Source organism: Epargyreus clarus, unplaced genomic scaffold (assembly GCF_041222505.1).
Source record: "Epargyreus clarus isolate Ecla_fem2 unplaced genomic scaffold, WU_Ecla_fem_2.2 ptg000004l, whole genome shotgun sequence".
NCBI lineage: Eukaryota > Metazoa > Arthropoda > Insecta > Lepidoptera > Hesperiidae > Epargyreus > Epargyreus clarus.
The window spans coordinates 9,887,669-9,899,978 of record NW_027332212.1 but is presented as its reverse complement, the minus strand read 5'-3'; the positions used below and the strand labels follow the sequence as shown (position 1 = coordinate 9,899,978).

The 12,310-nt window shown below is 33.5% G+C and overlaps 1 protein-coding gene across 2 annotated transcripts in view; it reads right to left on the bottom strand.

Moving 5' to 3' along the window:
* Positions 1–10,395, bottom strand: part of mol (dual oxidase maturation factor 1 mol) — a 68,201-nt gene extending 57,806 nt beyond the window's left edge. Inside the window, exon 1 of one of the 2 annotated variants that reach the window (XM_073093194.1) lies at positions 10,218–10,395. The gene's annotated coding sequence lies outside the window, so the exon portion shown is untranslated. The remainder of the gene's footprint in view (positions 1–10,217) is intronic. The other variant, XM_073093195.1, reaches the window with a different exon arrangement.
* Between the last annotated feature and the right edge of the window lie 1,915 nt (positions 10,396–12,310).

Below are 12,310 nucleotides of genomic sequence, written 5' to 3'. Positions count from 1 at the left end.
GGTGTAGAAATCACGCGGTCACATCTCGTACTATGGTAAAGTTAGAAGGCGTTCGATGGAATTGATTACCTGCTGTTGTATAATCGACTTGGTTTTGTTTAAGACTGTACGTATAAAGGTTCTTTACCAGTTTTATACTTCAGTATAATTACATAATTCCATATTACACTACGCTACGCTTACGCTTTCTACACTCACAGCCCCACACTAGGATTCCCTGTATCGTGGGTGCCATGGACACAGACAGAGACAAATACACAAACATCCAGACCCAGAAACAGAAACCTAAATTCATCATTTAGATTTCTGTCTGATCGGGGATCGAACCCGGGACCCTCTGCGCGTCAGACCGGTACGGTGACCGCTCCGCCACGCGGGTCGTCACACTACACGTCTTATGTACTAGCGTCACTTAATTTGGATCATCGTAAAAATTTCACAATAATTAAATGGCACTACGTATGATAATAATTTGTTTCGTATGCATATTTTTAGATAAGTGAATCCAAAACCAGTTGAATACCGCATTGATGCGAGAGTAAATCGATTTCAAGGGTAATCGTTCAACACATTACTACGTAACATCACAAATAACACGCGAGATCTGTATTTACATGCATGTCGATTGAACCACAAAAACTCAGTATCGATGTAATTATTCTAAGTCTGTATAAGCCTTCTGGCGCCAGATATTTTATGTCGGTGAGGTTGCAAAAGACGGCCTTCATCTTTAAGCCGGTCCGCGCCTGGACCCAACGTGCAGTACCTTCTAGTGACGATCGACTCGCTGAACGATAGTCGACGTGAACAAGTGGAACAAGACCATGTTCATTAAGTGGAATATGGTGAAATTGTTAAACATATTTGTAAGTTAAATTTTCCAGTTGAATAAAATTAGACTTCGTATAATTATATGAAAAGGTCATTCGTCCGTCCGTCTTCAAAATCATTTGTACGATCATCATAAAATAAGTCAGATCAAAGTGTTTGCTATAGAGAAGTTTTTTAGGAAGCCCGTGGAGAACCGCACCGAACTCAAACATATAGTAGCGTAGCGAAAAAAATCCAAGTCTATGTATGGGCCATCTTTACGTGAATTACATGCTCGTTTGTTATTTTGATCAATCTTAAAAAAATTATAATGTAAGGCCTCGCGAACGAAGTCGTAGGAGGAAGCTAGTATGTTTGTATCATATAGCAATAGTGTTTGCGTTATAGTAAGAGCTTCAAGAGTGTGGTATAGTAGATTGCACGGTTGCAATTAGTGCAATGATGATGTTTACTCGTCATTTGGTCTTGAGTACTTGCAGTTGGTTATATATTCACGCGTTGCAGACTACTTGGCTTCAGATGATATACATATAGGTTTGCTATGTCTACAACACATTTAAATGTAGAGAATGACTAACGAGTGATATACTTAAAGATATTAAGAATCGTCAACTTTATTTTGAGAATATTATTAAAACTTTACATTTATACTTCCTTACATACAAACTGTTTCATGGTATTGATTAATATTGGCGTGAAATGACATTGGTTTACGATACATAAATCCAAATAGATCGTAAGCAACCAAATATTTTTGGAAAAAATACTAAGATTACATTTATTAATTTTCGTTTATTAATTGATGACTACAAGATGATATGGCGTTTCCTTTAAATGTCCCCCAATTGTAGGGAAATACCTGAGCCCAGCAGTGAGGCTGCGGCTAATTTGTATTAATAAATTTTATTTAATTATAAGCACATCACTATTTTTCCATTCTCCAACAATCACCTGCCCCAAAGCCCCTATAATTACTCATTACGCTAATGGTCCTCCGATATCGAGGCATTATTGCCTTTGTCACGACTTTATTACAGGTGGAATGATTGAGTGGATTAAATAAATCAATGATAAGTATTAAAAGGTAAAATTAATTCTAAAGTTATTTTGTTGTTGATTTCAGCAATAGGTTTATGAATTATTCAAACTGTTGCTCCGTGTGGGAATTTATCTATACTAATATTATAAAGAGAAAAACTTTGTTTGTTTGATTGTAATGAATAGGCTCAAAAACTACTGGACCGATTCTAAAAATTCTTTCACCATTCGAAAGCTACATTATCCACGAGTAACATAGGCCATATTTTATATGAAATATATTTGATAAATACATTTTGAGGCGGTACAAAGTTTGCCGGGTCAGCTAGTAAGATGTATAAAGAACAATGGAAAAATATGAGTATAGAATCCATTTGTGTGATATACAATAAATTCTACAATATTATTAATTGACTAGTGGACTGGCCTAGGTACTTGACTGAAAGTGAAATGGAAAAAGATAGGACATCATAAGGTCTTAGGCCTAAGTTATATTAAATAATAATATTGGACAAGGGTGGATGTCCCCTTCTTTACAAAATATCTGCATAACAGTGCCGCCGTTTATAAAGGTTACCTATAAGGGTGTAGTTATAGGTATAACATTATGTTTTACTAATATATGTTCTTATTTTATACGATCTATCAAGAATAGTCTCGTATCTGTTTTTAAATGAAACTTGGTAACGTCATAGCAAAGTTATCAATTCCATCAAAGGCTTCTATCTACCCTTCGCTAACGGCCTTGTGTCACGTGGGCTATCTTTAGTTATTAATCTGAGTTATGATGCTACTAGACCAACTGTGTACGAAATTACGGAATTATTTTGTTTATATATAGAAGACACATATAAGCTTGTAGTGATATATATCTTTATGTTACCATTGTTATTTATTTAATTTTTGTGCTGACAAAAAATTTAATAGTTATTACTATATAGTAGTGGTTTTTGAATTTTAGATTAAATAGTATATTTTTGAACAATTTAGTTTATTAAGTAATTATCAGGATGTCATAAAGTTGAATTATAATTATTGATGAGTTTTATCTAGAATGATTGTTTATATAAATAAACCTAGCGTTAAGGTATTCGACTACTTGATATGAAGACCTAATCACTTTCACCTGTTATAATTTGCAATATAGGCTTAGTTGCGCCAACATAAGCCCATCACCGGCTTAGAGAGGAAGCTCATTTCAATATTCATGATAAAACAATTATACTATTCTAATAAATTTTGACCTGAATAATTCCAACATGTTTTTAAACATTTAAACATTTATTTATTTTACTTCATAAGCTGTGTTACATTAGTAAGTGGCAAGAACCTCCTTTTAAGCACGCAGTGTCTGTATTAGGGGCCTCCGCTCTTCCGAGATCAATATAAACTTATGAAATACAGTACAAAGATTATTTTAAGCTAATTTATCTAATTTTACATTAATTAATAACATAAGTATGTATTCTTGCCTAGTGTTGTGAGTGTGTTTTGTGTGTGTGTGTGTGTGTGTGAGTGAGTGTAAGCATGTAATGTATTATATATATGAGAACTGTAGTAGTGATTCTATCTCTTCGTAGCTGAGAGTGTGTAAATAATAATTAGTTAACGCTTTTTTACATTCGAAATAAGACATTTTATTTATTTTTAATATTTTTATTAATTTTATTATATAATTGAGCTGCATGTTTGTTGTATTGCATGCTAGCAAATAAAGTGCTCATTTAAGGGACTGGGGCAATAACATATACATACAATGACACGTAGGTATATTTGATTTAAAAGCTTAATTTGTGAATTATCAGCAGAAACATTTTTTGGAACTACATGTCTCAATGTAATAAAAATCCAGTTTAATTTTGCAATTCTCTTAGTAACGTGTTCAATATTCAATGTCCTCTTCTCTTACACAAACATAAATTATTTATATAATGTTGAAATATCGACAAACCTTTAGAAGTTCGTAGTTCCACAAAGTTGGGCGTGTTTACCGATATGGTATCCGTAGCTACGCGGCTGTCAGCTCGTGCAGCTAACAATTATCAGTTTCACAACTTTCTCGTTAGCTTACACAGATTACTACGAATGTCTTAATGCCTATACATATTCCGTATCTTAGAAGGACGTTAACATTAACACATAAAAAGCAAATACGAGGAAAATTTAAAAGTAAACGAGACGAGTACGCTTTGGTAATTTGCGCAAGAGTTGTCGGCCAAGCATCGATCACTGCCGGCCTTGCCCGAATTTCATCTTGGACTACAAATATTTTATACGTCTTCATTAAACACGTTTATGTAAATAAAAGTTAACCAGATGGCAAGTATACTAAATCCAAATAAGCAGAATTGTATCAAGAGTCGATCATAGGCCCGTAAAGTCGCATCACTAGTATAGTAGAGTCAGCTCTACTTTTGTAGGTAAAGTAGAAAATGGCCTGGCAAAATAAGACGACTTCTACTTGTAAACAACTCGTATTAGTTGTTGTTGTAATATTAAAATTTGACCCTTCTTTATCGATTGGCACAACACTATATGTAATGCACATCACTATAGTTCTTTGTTGTTTGTGGTAGAATCTCTCACATAAAACACGTTACAAGTTAAACTTAATTTCATTTTAAAACTAATTCAATAGTTGTAATACCAACAAATTGTATTTTAAGCAGTCACATTAACAACAATATTTATTTGTAATTGACGATCTTTCAGTTTCAACAATAAGTGTCCGAACATACACAATTATGTATAATTTAAACAATATTTTCGACGATTGTTTGTTCAGTAGAGCTATTGTTTTCGTTAAATTAATTATTCTTGGCGACTGACATGTGCAGCGGTGTCAGATGGGTGAGCAAAAACAATAGTGTTTATCACATAACATGCAAATCCTGATTATGATTGCTGTCGGCTACAATAGCCATCGTGTACGTGAGAAATTGTATCGCATTGTACAAGATGCTTAGTGAGGTGGGAGAAAAGTACCTCCGGATTACAATGGCTTGGTGCAGCCAATCTTACACACAATGGAAGTAACGAAAATTCATTCAATCAACAATCAAATCACGTGCTTTAGTAACTGTTAATGGGCTGCGAATGTCTGGGAAAACGTCTTTTTAATTATTAAGGCAGAAGTGTATTTTTATATTAATTCTACGTTAGCACCCGTTTCCGACTTTATATGCGAGAACTAATGGTTATGTAATTTGTTCACAATTGTTCTTAAAATGTATGAATGCAATTTATGTTAGATTTAAAATATTTTCTTTCACATAACAAAAAAATCGTTTTCGCAGAGTACACGATACACACCCCTTAATAATCAATCTATCCGATTTTGTCTGCAAATACCTCAGACTAATAAATATAACGTCCAAGGTTTTTCCTAAAATTATGTCTCTTAGACGGTATTTGTTGTACATCTTAATTTTTTTTTTTTTTTTTTTTTATAGTATAAGAGTAGCAGACGAGCATGCAGTCCACCTGATGGTAAGTGGCTACTGCCACCCATGGACATCTGTAATAAACCCCAGATAGGATTAGATATTCCTACCTGAGGTCGGCCACAGATGCGCCGCTACCCCTGAGGTCTAAGCTGGAACGCCTCGGAAAAGTCTGTCTCCCTTACCACACCCTTCAAACCGGAACACAGCAGCGCTTAACACTGCTGTTATTAGGTAGAAATAGGTGTGGCGGTGGTGCCGCCGGAGTCGAACCACAAAGGGTTCTACCACCTTGTAATAATAACTACTGAACTTTATAGACGCCTAAAAGAAAACGATGAAATAATACCAAATAAAATATATTGTTATACTACGCAATTACCATAGGTCACAAAGACACAATGTTTGCTATCAAAACATTTAGCAATAATTGCTTCTTATATAACACCATAATTTTCGCGGTGTACGGTTATTGACACAATCGTCAAATATAAAATTATTGATTTTTATGCAATAATAAATAGAGGTTATTTCTGTCTTGTGTTCTCTCATATACACAATTTTTCGTCAGTCATTGAAATATGTCCATAAAGTATTATGGGAAGTATTGCATACACCAATTAAAATAACCTTATTTTAATTGGATTCTAGATAATCTTTTTTATGAATAGTATTTTCTACAAAAAAAAGTGTATACACAGGAAATTGTCGTACTTTTTGCATTGTAAATCACTAAACACGTGTGCGGGTCATGTTATATTAAAAGCTGGTTCTGATTCTGATTTAAATGTTTTTTTTGTACATTTTAGATTATGTACAAAGAGAAACCATCGATGTGCATAAATATATTGACATCATCATGTACTAGGCGCTTAACCTAAGACCTGGTTGGAGGAAGCGTCTGGTTTGAAATAAACAGACACTCAGTGGCTACAGATAACTCATCTTAAATTTTATTTCAAATGCCTATGTTATTTTGCAGTTACAAAATGTAAGGCTTGTGTTATGGAGAATACTAAAATTGTGGTTTTGGAAACAAAGACAATATGTAAATATTGTCTTTGTTTCGTATTGTATTCAGATGTTAAGATCTAAACGCAACTGGTGTTTCGTAAGCTTACGGCGACGTTCGGGTGGACTCAACTAGACCAAAAATGTTTGATGTTCTATACAAAATTAAACGCATAATATTTCTGTTCTACATTTTTCTTTCCTTCTCTAGATCTTCTTTGCTTTTCTTTAATTTATTCCTAAATATTTACTAAACTCCATTCTACTCTATGTACTTTTTTGTACTCTATTAATCCTCACTTTACCTCTAACCTTACATTTCTCCTTCTCCTCTAATCCCTACATTTTTTAATTGTATATTTTATTGTGTTGTTTTTTTACAAAGTGTATTATTATAAGCATACCACATATCCGACGGGTTTACCCAACTCAAATTGTTTCAACAACCACAAATTATCACTTATTGATAAATCAATATATTTTGACACTTACGTGTCGTTCGGTTTCGGCCGCTTCCTTATCTATTGCGCAGTAGATACTAGATAAAAATAACAAAATTTGTGTTTTTAATAATTTTGTAGTTCATCTTAAAATACGAAAATTGTGAAATTGGTAAATATAATAATAATTAATAGATACTAGAAATATTAGATAGAAATTGGTAATATAATAATTATTATTAGATAGATTTTGGCTTTTATTAAAGATTTTTTTGGGAAAATTTCACCAGGCTTATAAAACTAACTAACTTTAATAGATACAAAGACCTCATAGGTATCTCAAATATGTAAGCCGTGCGTTTGCTACGAAAGGACGACTCTATTGAATGCTGACCTTTTATGGAAGCTTTGATGCTGAGCACATTAATTGAAAATAAATAAATTGATTTGACTGGAAAAAATGCTGTATTTTCCTCAATTGGCTGTGTTAGTAGGCCTAGTGTATATAATTTCGCAAGTGGATGCTGTTGGCTATCTGCTGATCTTAGTCTTTTAGTTGCCTTCTACGGAATTAATGAAAAAGTCTATAGAGTTATAAGTACTATTCTGGGTCAATATAAAACGGCGTATATATATAAAATAAACGACTCTGAGCATATAAATATGGTTATGATCTTACAAGAGGAAAAAAGTAGTAGAAACCTTGAGGACTCCAGTGATATCAACACCATACGTATTCCTGCTTAATAATGGCGCTACTACACTCGTATTCTGCTTGAAGGATCTGTTACAAAAATAAATACGAAGCATTCCAACTTAGTTCTTAAGGATTCGCATTCAAGCTTAACCTCAAGTATTAGTCCAATAATATGTAGATCATCATACATCCAATAATATGTCATCACAGACGTGTGTAAGGGACAGATGCCAGATTGGGAGTGCATTCTTGTTTGGTACTAGTCCTATTCTCTTTCATAAAAGCAGAGGAAAAATAATAGTGAGTTTGCCTAAACGCAGTTATTTTGTAAAACACCAGTGTCGGTTAGTAGGTATATTCGTATATTAAATAGACATTCACGTATCGCCCGCAGGCTCTGCGCGTTAAGCGGTGTCGGGTAATGCAATGGAATGTAAGTTGCCCCTCAAGGGCATTCGGATAATGTTTTTTTAAACTCTAGCTGTTTTATGATCGTATTTTTGGGCCTTTTGTCGAATATGTTGTATGTATTTACAACTTATTTAATTGGTCAAGGAATTTATTAATCTTGGATATTTGGTGTCTGAAAAGGTTTATTTAAAATTTTATTACTTAAAATGAAATTTATTTTACACGCAATAATCTCAATGTGGTTAAACCACTTTTAATATTTTATTAAAGTAGGTCATTCAGTGGAGTATAGTAATATTACCTACTGTACTACTAATACCTTTTAATAATACCGTTTAAGCACAAATAGCTAAAAATTAGCGGGTATCTGCTGTCATTTTTACACCGTGCTCTACCAAATCAATTACAAAAGTTTTGTTACCGAGGCAAGGTTTAATTAAGACAAAATGTTGAAGTGTAAAAGTTTAGCAATACTCGCTATCTGATCAACGTACATAATTTAAAGTTTCGATTTATTAAAACATTTCATATTGCGACCTTTAAATACTTTCCATACAACTCTACTACTTCACTGTTCTATTATAGTGCGTTACACTCTGACATAATAGGTAAAACCAACGAACGCTATGAGAATCATGAGATACATCGCCTCAATATTATGTATAAGAACATAAGTTGAACATAAAATTTAATTCCACACTCTCAAACTGATTTCCAAGTCACGCAAGTTGTCAGATCTTAGCAAAAACAATTCTTGGGAGACGACGTGTGGTTACTAAAGCTCTGGCTTCACCGATGACGTGAAACTATAAACAAACAATTATTGCAACATTTGACATTAATGTATGATTTTTTTGCTCCGTGTTTGCGTACGTGTGCTTGTCTTTGTACATGTTCATAACAAATTTTATTTTACTTTCTTGTAGTGATATTCCCCATTAAGTTCAATGATATTATGAACAACTCATTTGGTAGTAAGTCAGTTAGTAACTTACTGTCGCAGATGCAACATCCAATTGTTGCCAATACTTTGTCGTTTTTAGTAAAGAGCCACTTTATTTTTATGTTCCGCTACTAATTAGTATTTTGTTTTCAATCTTATTAATAGGTTTTATATTTTTAATATCAGAGGCATCGACAATGCAAAGTTTTTAATGGAGAGTTCTTTTAATTTTAATAATGCCTTGCTGCTGTTTAGTACTTTATTTCAAACTTGTTTATAGGTGGCACATTTGCAATAACAAAGTAAATGTCACTGGTTTGTGTATTTAATGAAGAGCTCCTTTATTTGTCTCTTTTTAAGTTAATATGTCACATAGGGTCAATAATTTGAGGAGACGACAATGTTTCGTTTTAATGTAAGAGTTCTTTTATTTCACAGACCTGTATTCTGTGTTATATTTGCTAATGTTTCGTCACTTTTAAGTGTTAAAAAACTAATTAAACGATTGAATACTTCCAATATTTTACAATAGATCATAACTATTAGGTATTTTCTAGTCAGTTATTAATAGGTCGCGGTGAAGCAGGTGCAATAAGCGAACTTTCGTCTCGGACACGTCGTAATTCTACAATTATTCTGGTGATTCGTTGACCGAACCGCATTAGAGATGGTTGTGGTTGATTTATTTTGTAATACAATCTGTCTAGGAGGTGCGAATTATTGCCGCTTACTAGTAACCGAATGATTAGATTTGTGGTAATACGAGTTATTTTCCGTTCCAATGGCTATAGTTACGTTATATTAATAACACTCAACATATGAAATATGTCCTAATATTTTAAGGTAAGAGGTATGGTATTTAATGTAACATTAAGAAGCCAATTGTAAAGTAGAGCAAACACTTCGTAAGGAAATAAGAGATTGTTATCTCCTTTTGCATTTTAATTCTTTGTCAGTGCTCTCTGAACCGTGGAGGAATTACCGAAAAATTGTGTCTGTGAATCAGTAGAATAAATGTTGCATAACACGAATGCTGCCGTAAGTACCTGCCGCCACTGAGGAAACTAACTATTCAACATTTAGTTTTACCAACTTTCCAGAGATTGATGATTTAGTATGTTTTAAGTGCGTCGTATATAAGAGTTCAACGTGCAACCCAATATTATAGCAATATTTTATATACCATATTAATATCATGCTTCTTATGAACTACTGTGACAACATAATAATAAACGAACTTAAATATGCGAGAACAATACAAAATTAAAATTCATCATTATTCATCGTTGTATGAATTTAATTTCATTGAGGACAAGGATATCGGCCTAGGCCTGTGCCGTGTCGCGTCGCCAAGTATAAATGACTTATATCGGTATGCACAATACCTATTAGAATTTAATTACCTGCCGTGCCGGTTAGTGGTGCAAAGTCCTTGCCACGCCCTTAACTGCATTCATAACGAGATTAACTACGGATACGCTTAGCACATCACTAGCACTAGGAAACGATATTGGAGTTTCGAAAGGCCGGAGGTCGCCGGCAGAGAGCGCCGTCGCCGCGCGATCACTGAAAACTAACCTGACACTCGCGCGCGCACCTCTGAACCTCAGTTGAACGAAAGCGAGAACGAAAGAGACGACTATTCATTTCTTTCTTTCACTCGAGCGGCGAAAACAGCTTTCTTATCGATGTTTGCACAGTGCAATGAGATTTTCTTAGATTATTGGCTTAATAGATTACATTGATTAGACTGCGGGTATTCGTTCCGGGAGTTAACGTTTAATATTTAGGCTTTATTTTTAAACTACTACTTATTATGCAACTTTTTTTATGATATATAGTTAGATGTCGTATTAAAAGGTTCTCTTTCAATACGATGTCAAATTATACTAATCAAACTTTAATAACAGGATATTATAGTTTATAAGTATCATTAGCTACAAAGTCTGTATGGAGCGAATAGTGGCGCATATTATTGCTTCTAATTTGCTTACTTCCTAGTCATTGAGCATGTGACGAGGAAATGTGGATGAGGCACGCACCCGAGCGGAACATCCCGCTCGCTCAATAATTTACGCTTCATTGCTATTCAAATATTCATAATATGCTATTCAAATATGATTAATTTTGAACACCAACACATTAAGCAGATCGATTCGATCGATTAGTGGTGTGAACTTCGGCACAAACTAGCGACTTACGTTTGAAATTTGGCTAATTGACTTCTGATTTATTACTGAATTCAAAGTGCGTGACAATAATACAACATTACGTAACCAATGTACACCAAAGTTTTTAATCCTATCTATTGTCTAGCAATCAGACGTTGCCCGTGTGCCCAAATATGTCTTATGCTCAAATAGTTCATATGCTGAGAAGAGATCAGAGTCCCCTAGTAGGACAGTAATGGGTGGATGGTCATAATTGGTCAATTAAATAGGGTGAACAATAATTAGTTGGGTTTTAATTTTACATATTTATTTTACAAGTTTTAGAAATTTTAAATAATGGTGTAAATTTTGTGAAAATAAAAATAATATTATTTTTATTCTACAAACTACTGTTACGGTTCCTTGTTGATAATATTTTTACGACAATTTAAAGGAGGAGTGATGCGATAAACAACACTGATCCCTTGATACAGAGGAAGCCGTTATTTCCGAAAAACCATAATCCTGCTAAGATAATGTTGACACGGTACTTTTACACCTTTGCTTTTGATAAATATCATACCGCTAACTTTACAGCTAAGGTTTTGTTATAACAGAGATTTAGGTTTTGATAAGGATTGGCATATTACGTCTCTATGACCTTTCAAAACATTGTAGTCCTTGGAATTCAGAATTTATTATTATTTTTAAGAATTCACTAATAATCAGATTATATGTCTTCACGACCACATTATTTTTAATCCAAAAAATATTTATTAATTACACTTAAAATTATTGGCGACTCTACCTGATTATTAATTTCCAAATACTGCACAAATAATGATTGGGTCTAATAATTGTAATGTAATAACTCCACTAAACATGTGTCAATCCAGCTAACAATACGTATATACGTAAATACGTATTTAGGTACATAAGTATTCCATAAAACAATGTTACGTCAATGCATGCTGCACACAAAATCTTTCGGAAATTCATAAACGAATTTTACGCTACTACATCCTGCGCCTCTATATTTATCAAACTTTTATGCGTTGACATGAGATCTGATAGACGTAGATAGTGCGATATTTATTAAAATGTTTTATTAATGAATGCGTTGATAAAGTTGTTTTGCTTTCTACCCCGCGGCTTGGATGTCTTGTTGTCGCGATGTTATCATAACGCGACTAGTGTGTAATGTTTATATAGGATGTTTCAATTCGCGTTCTGCACATTGTTGCTATGGAAAAAGAATCGCAATATTGTGATGTATACATACAACAATTAAATATTATACATAGCTGCTGGTACATAATTATAGTTTAAAAACTAAAACCATGCTA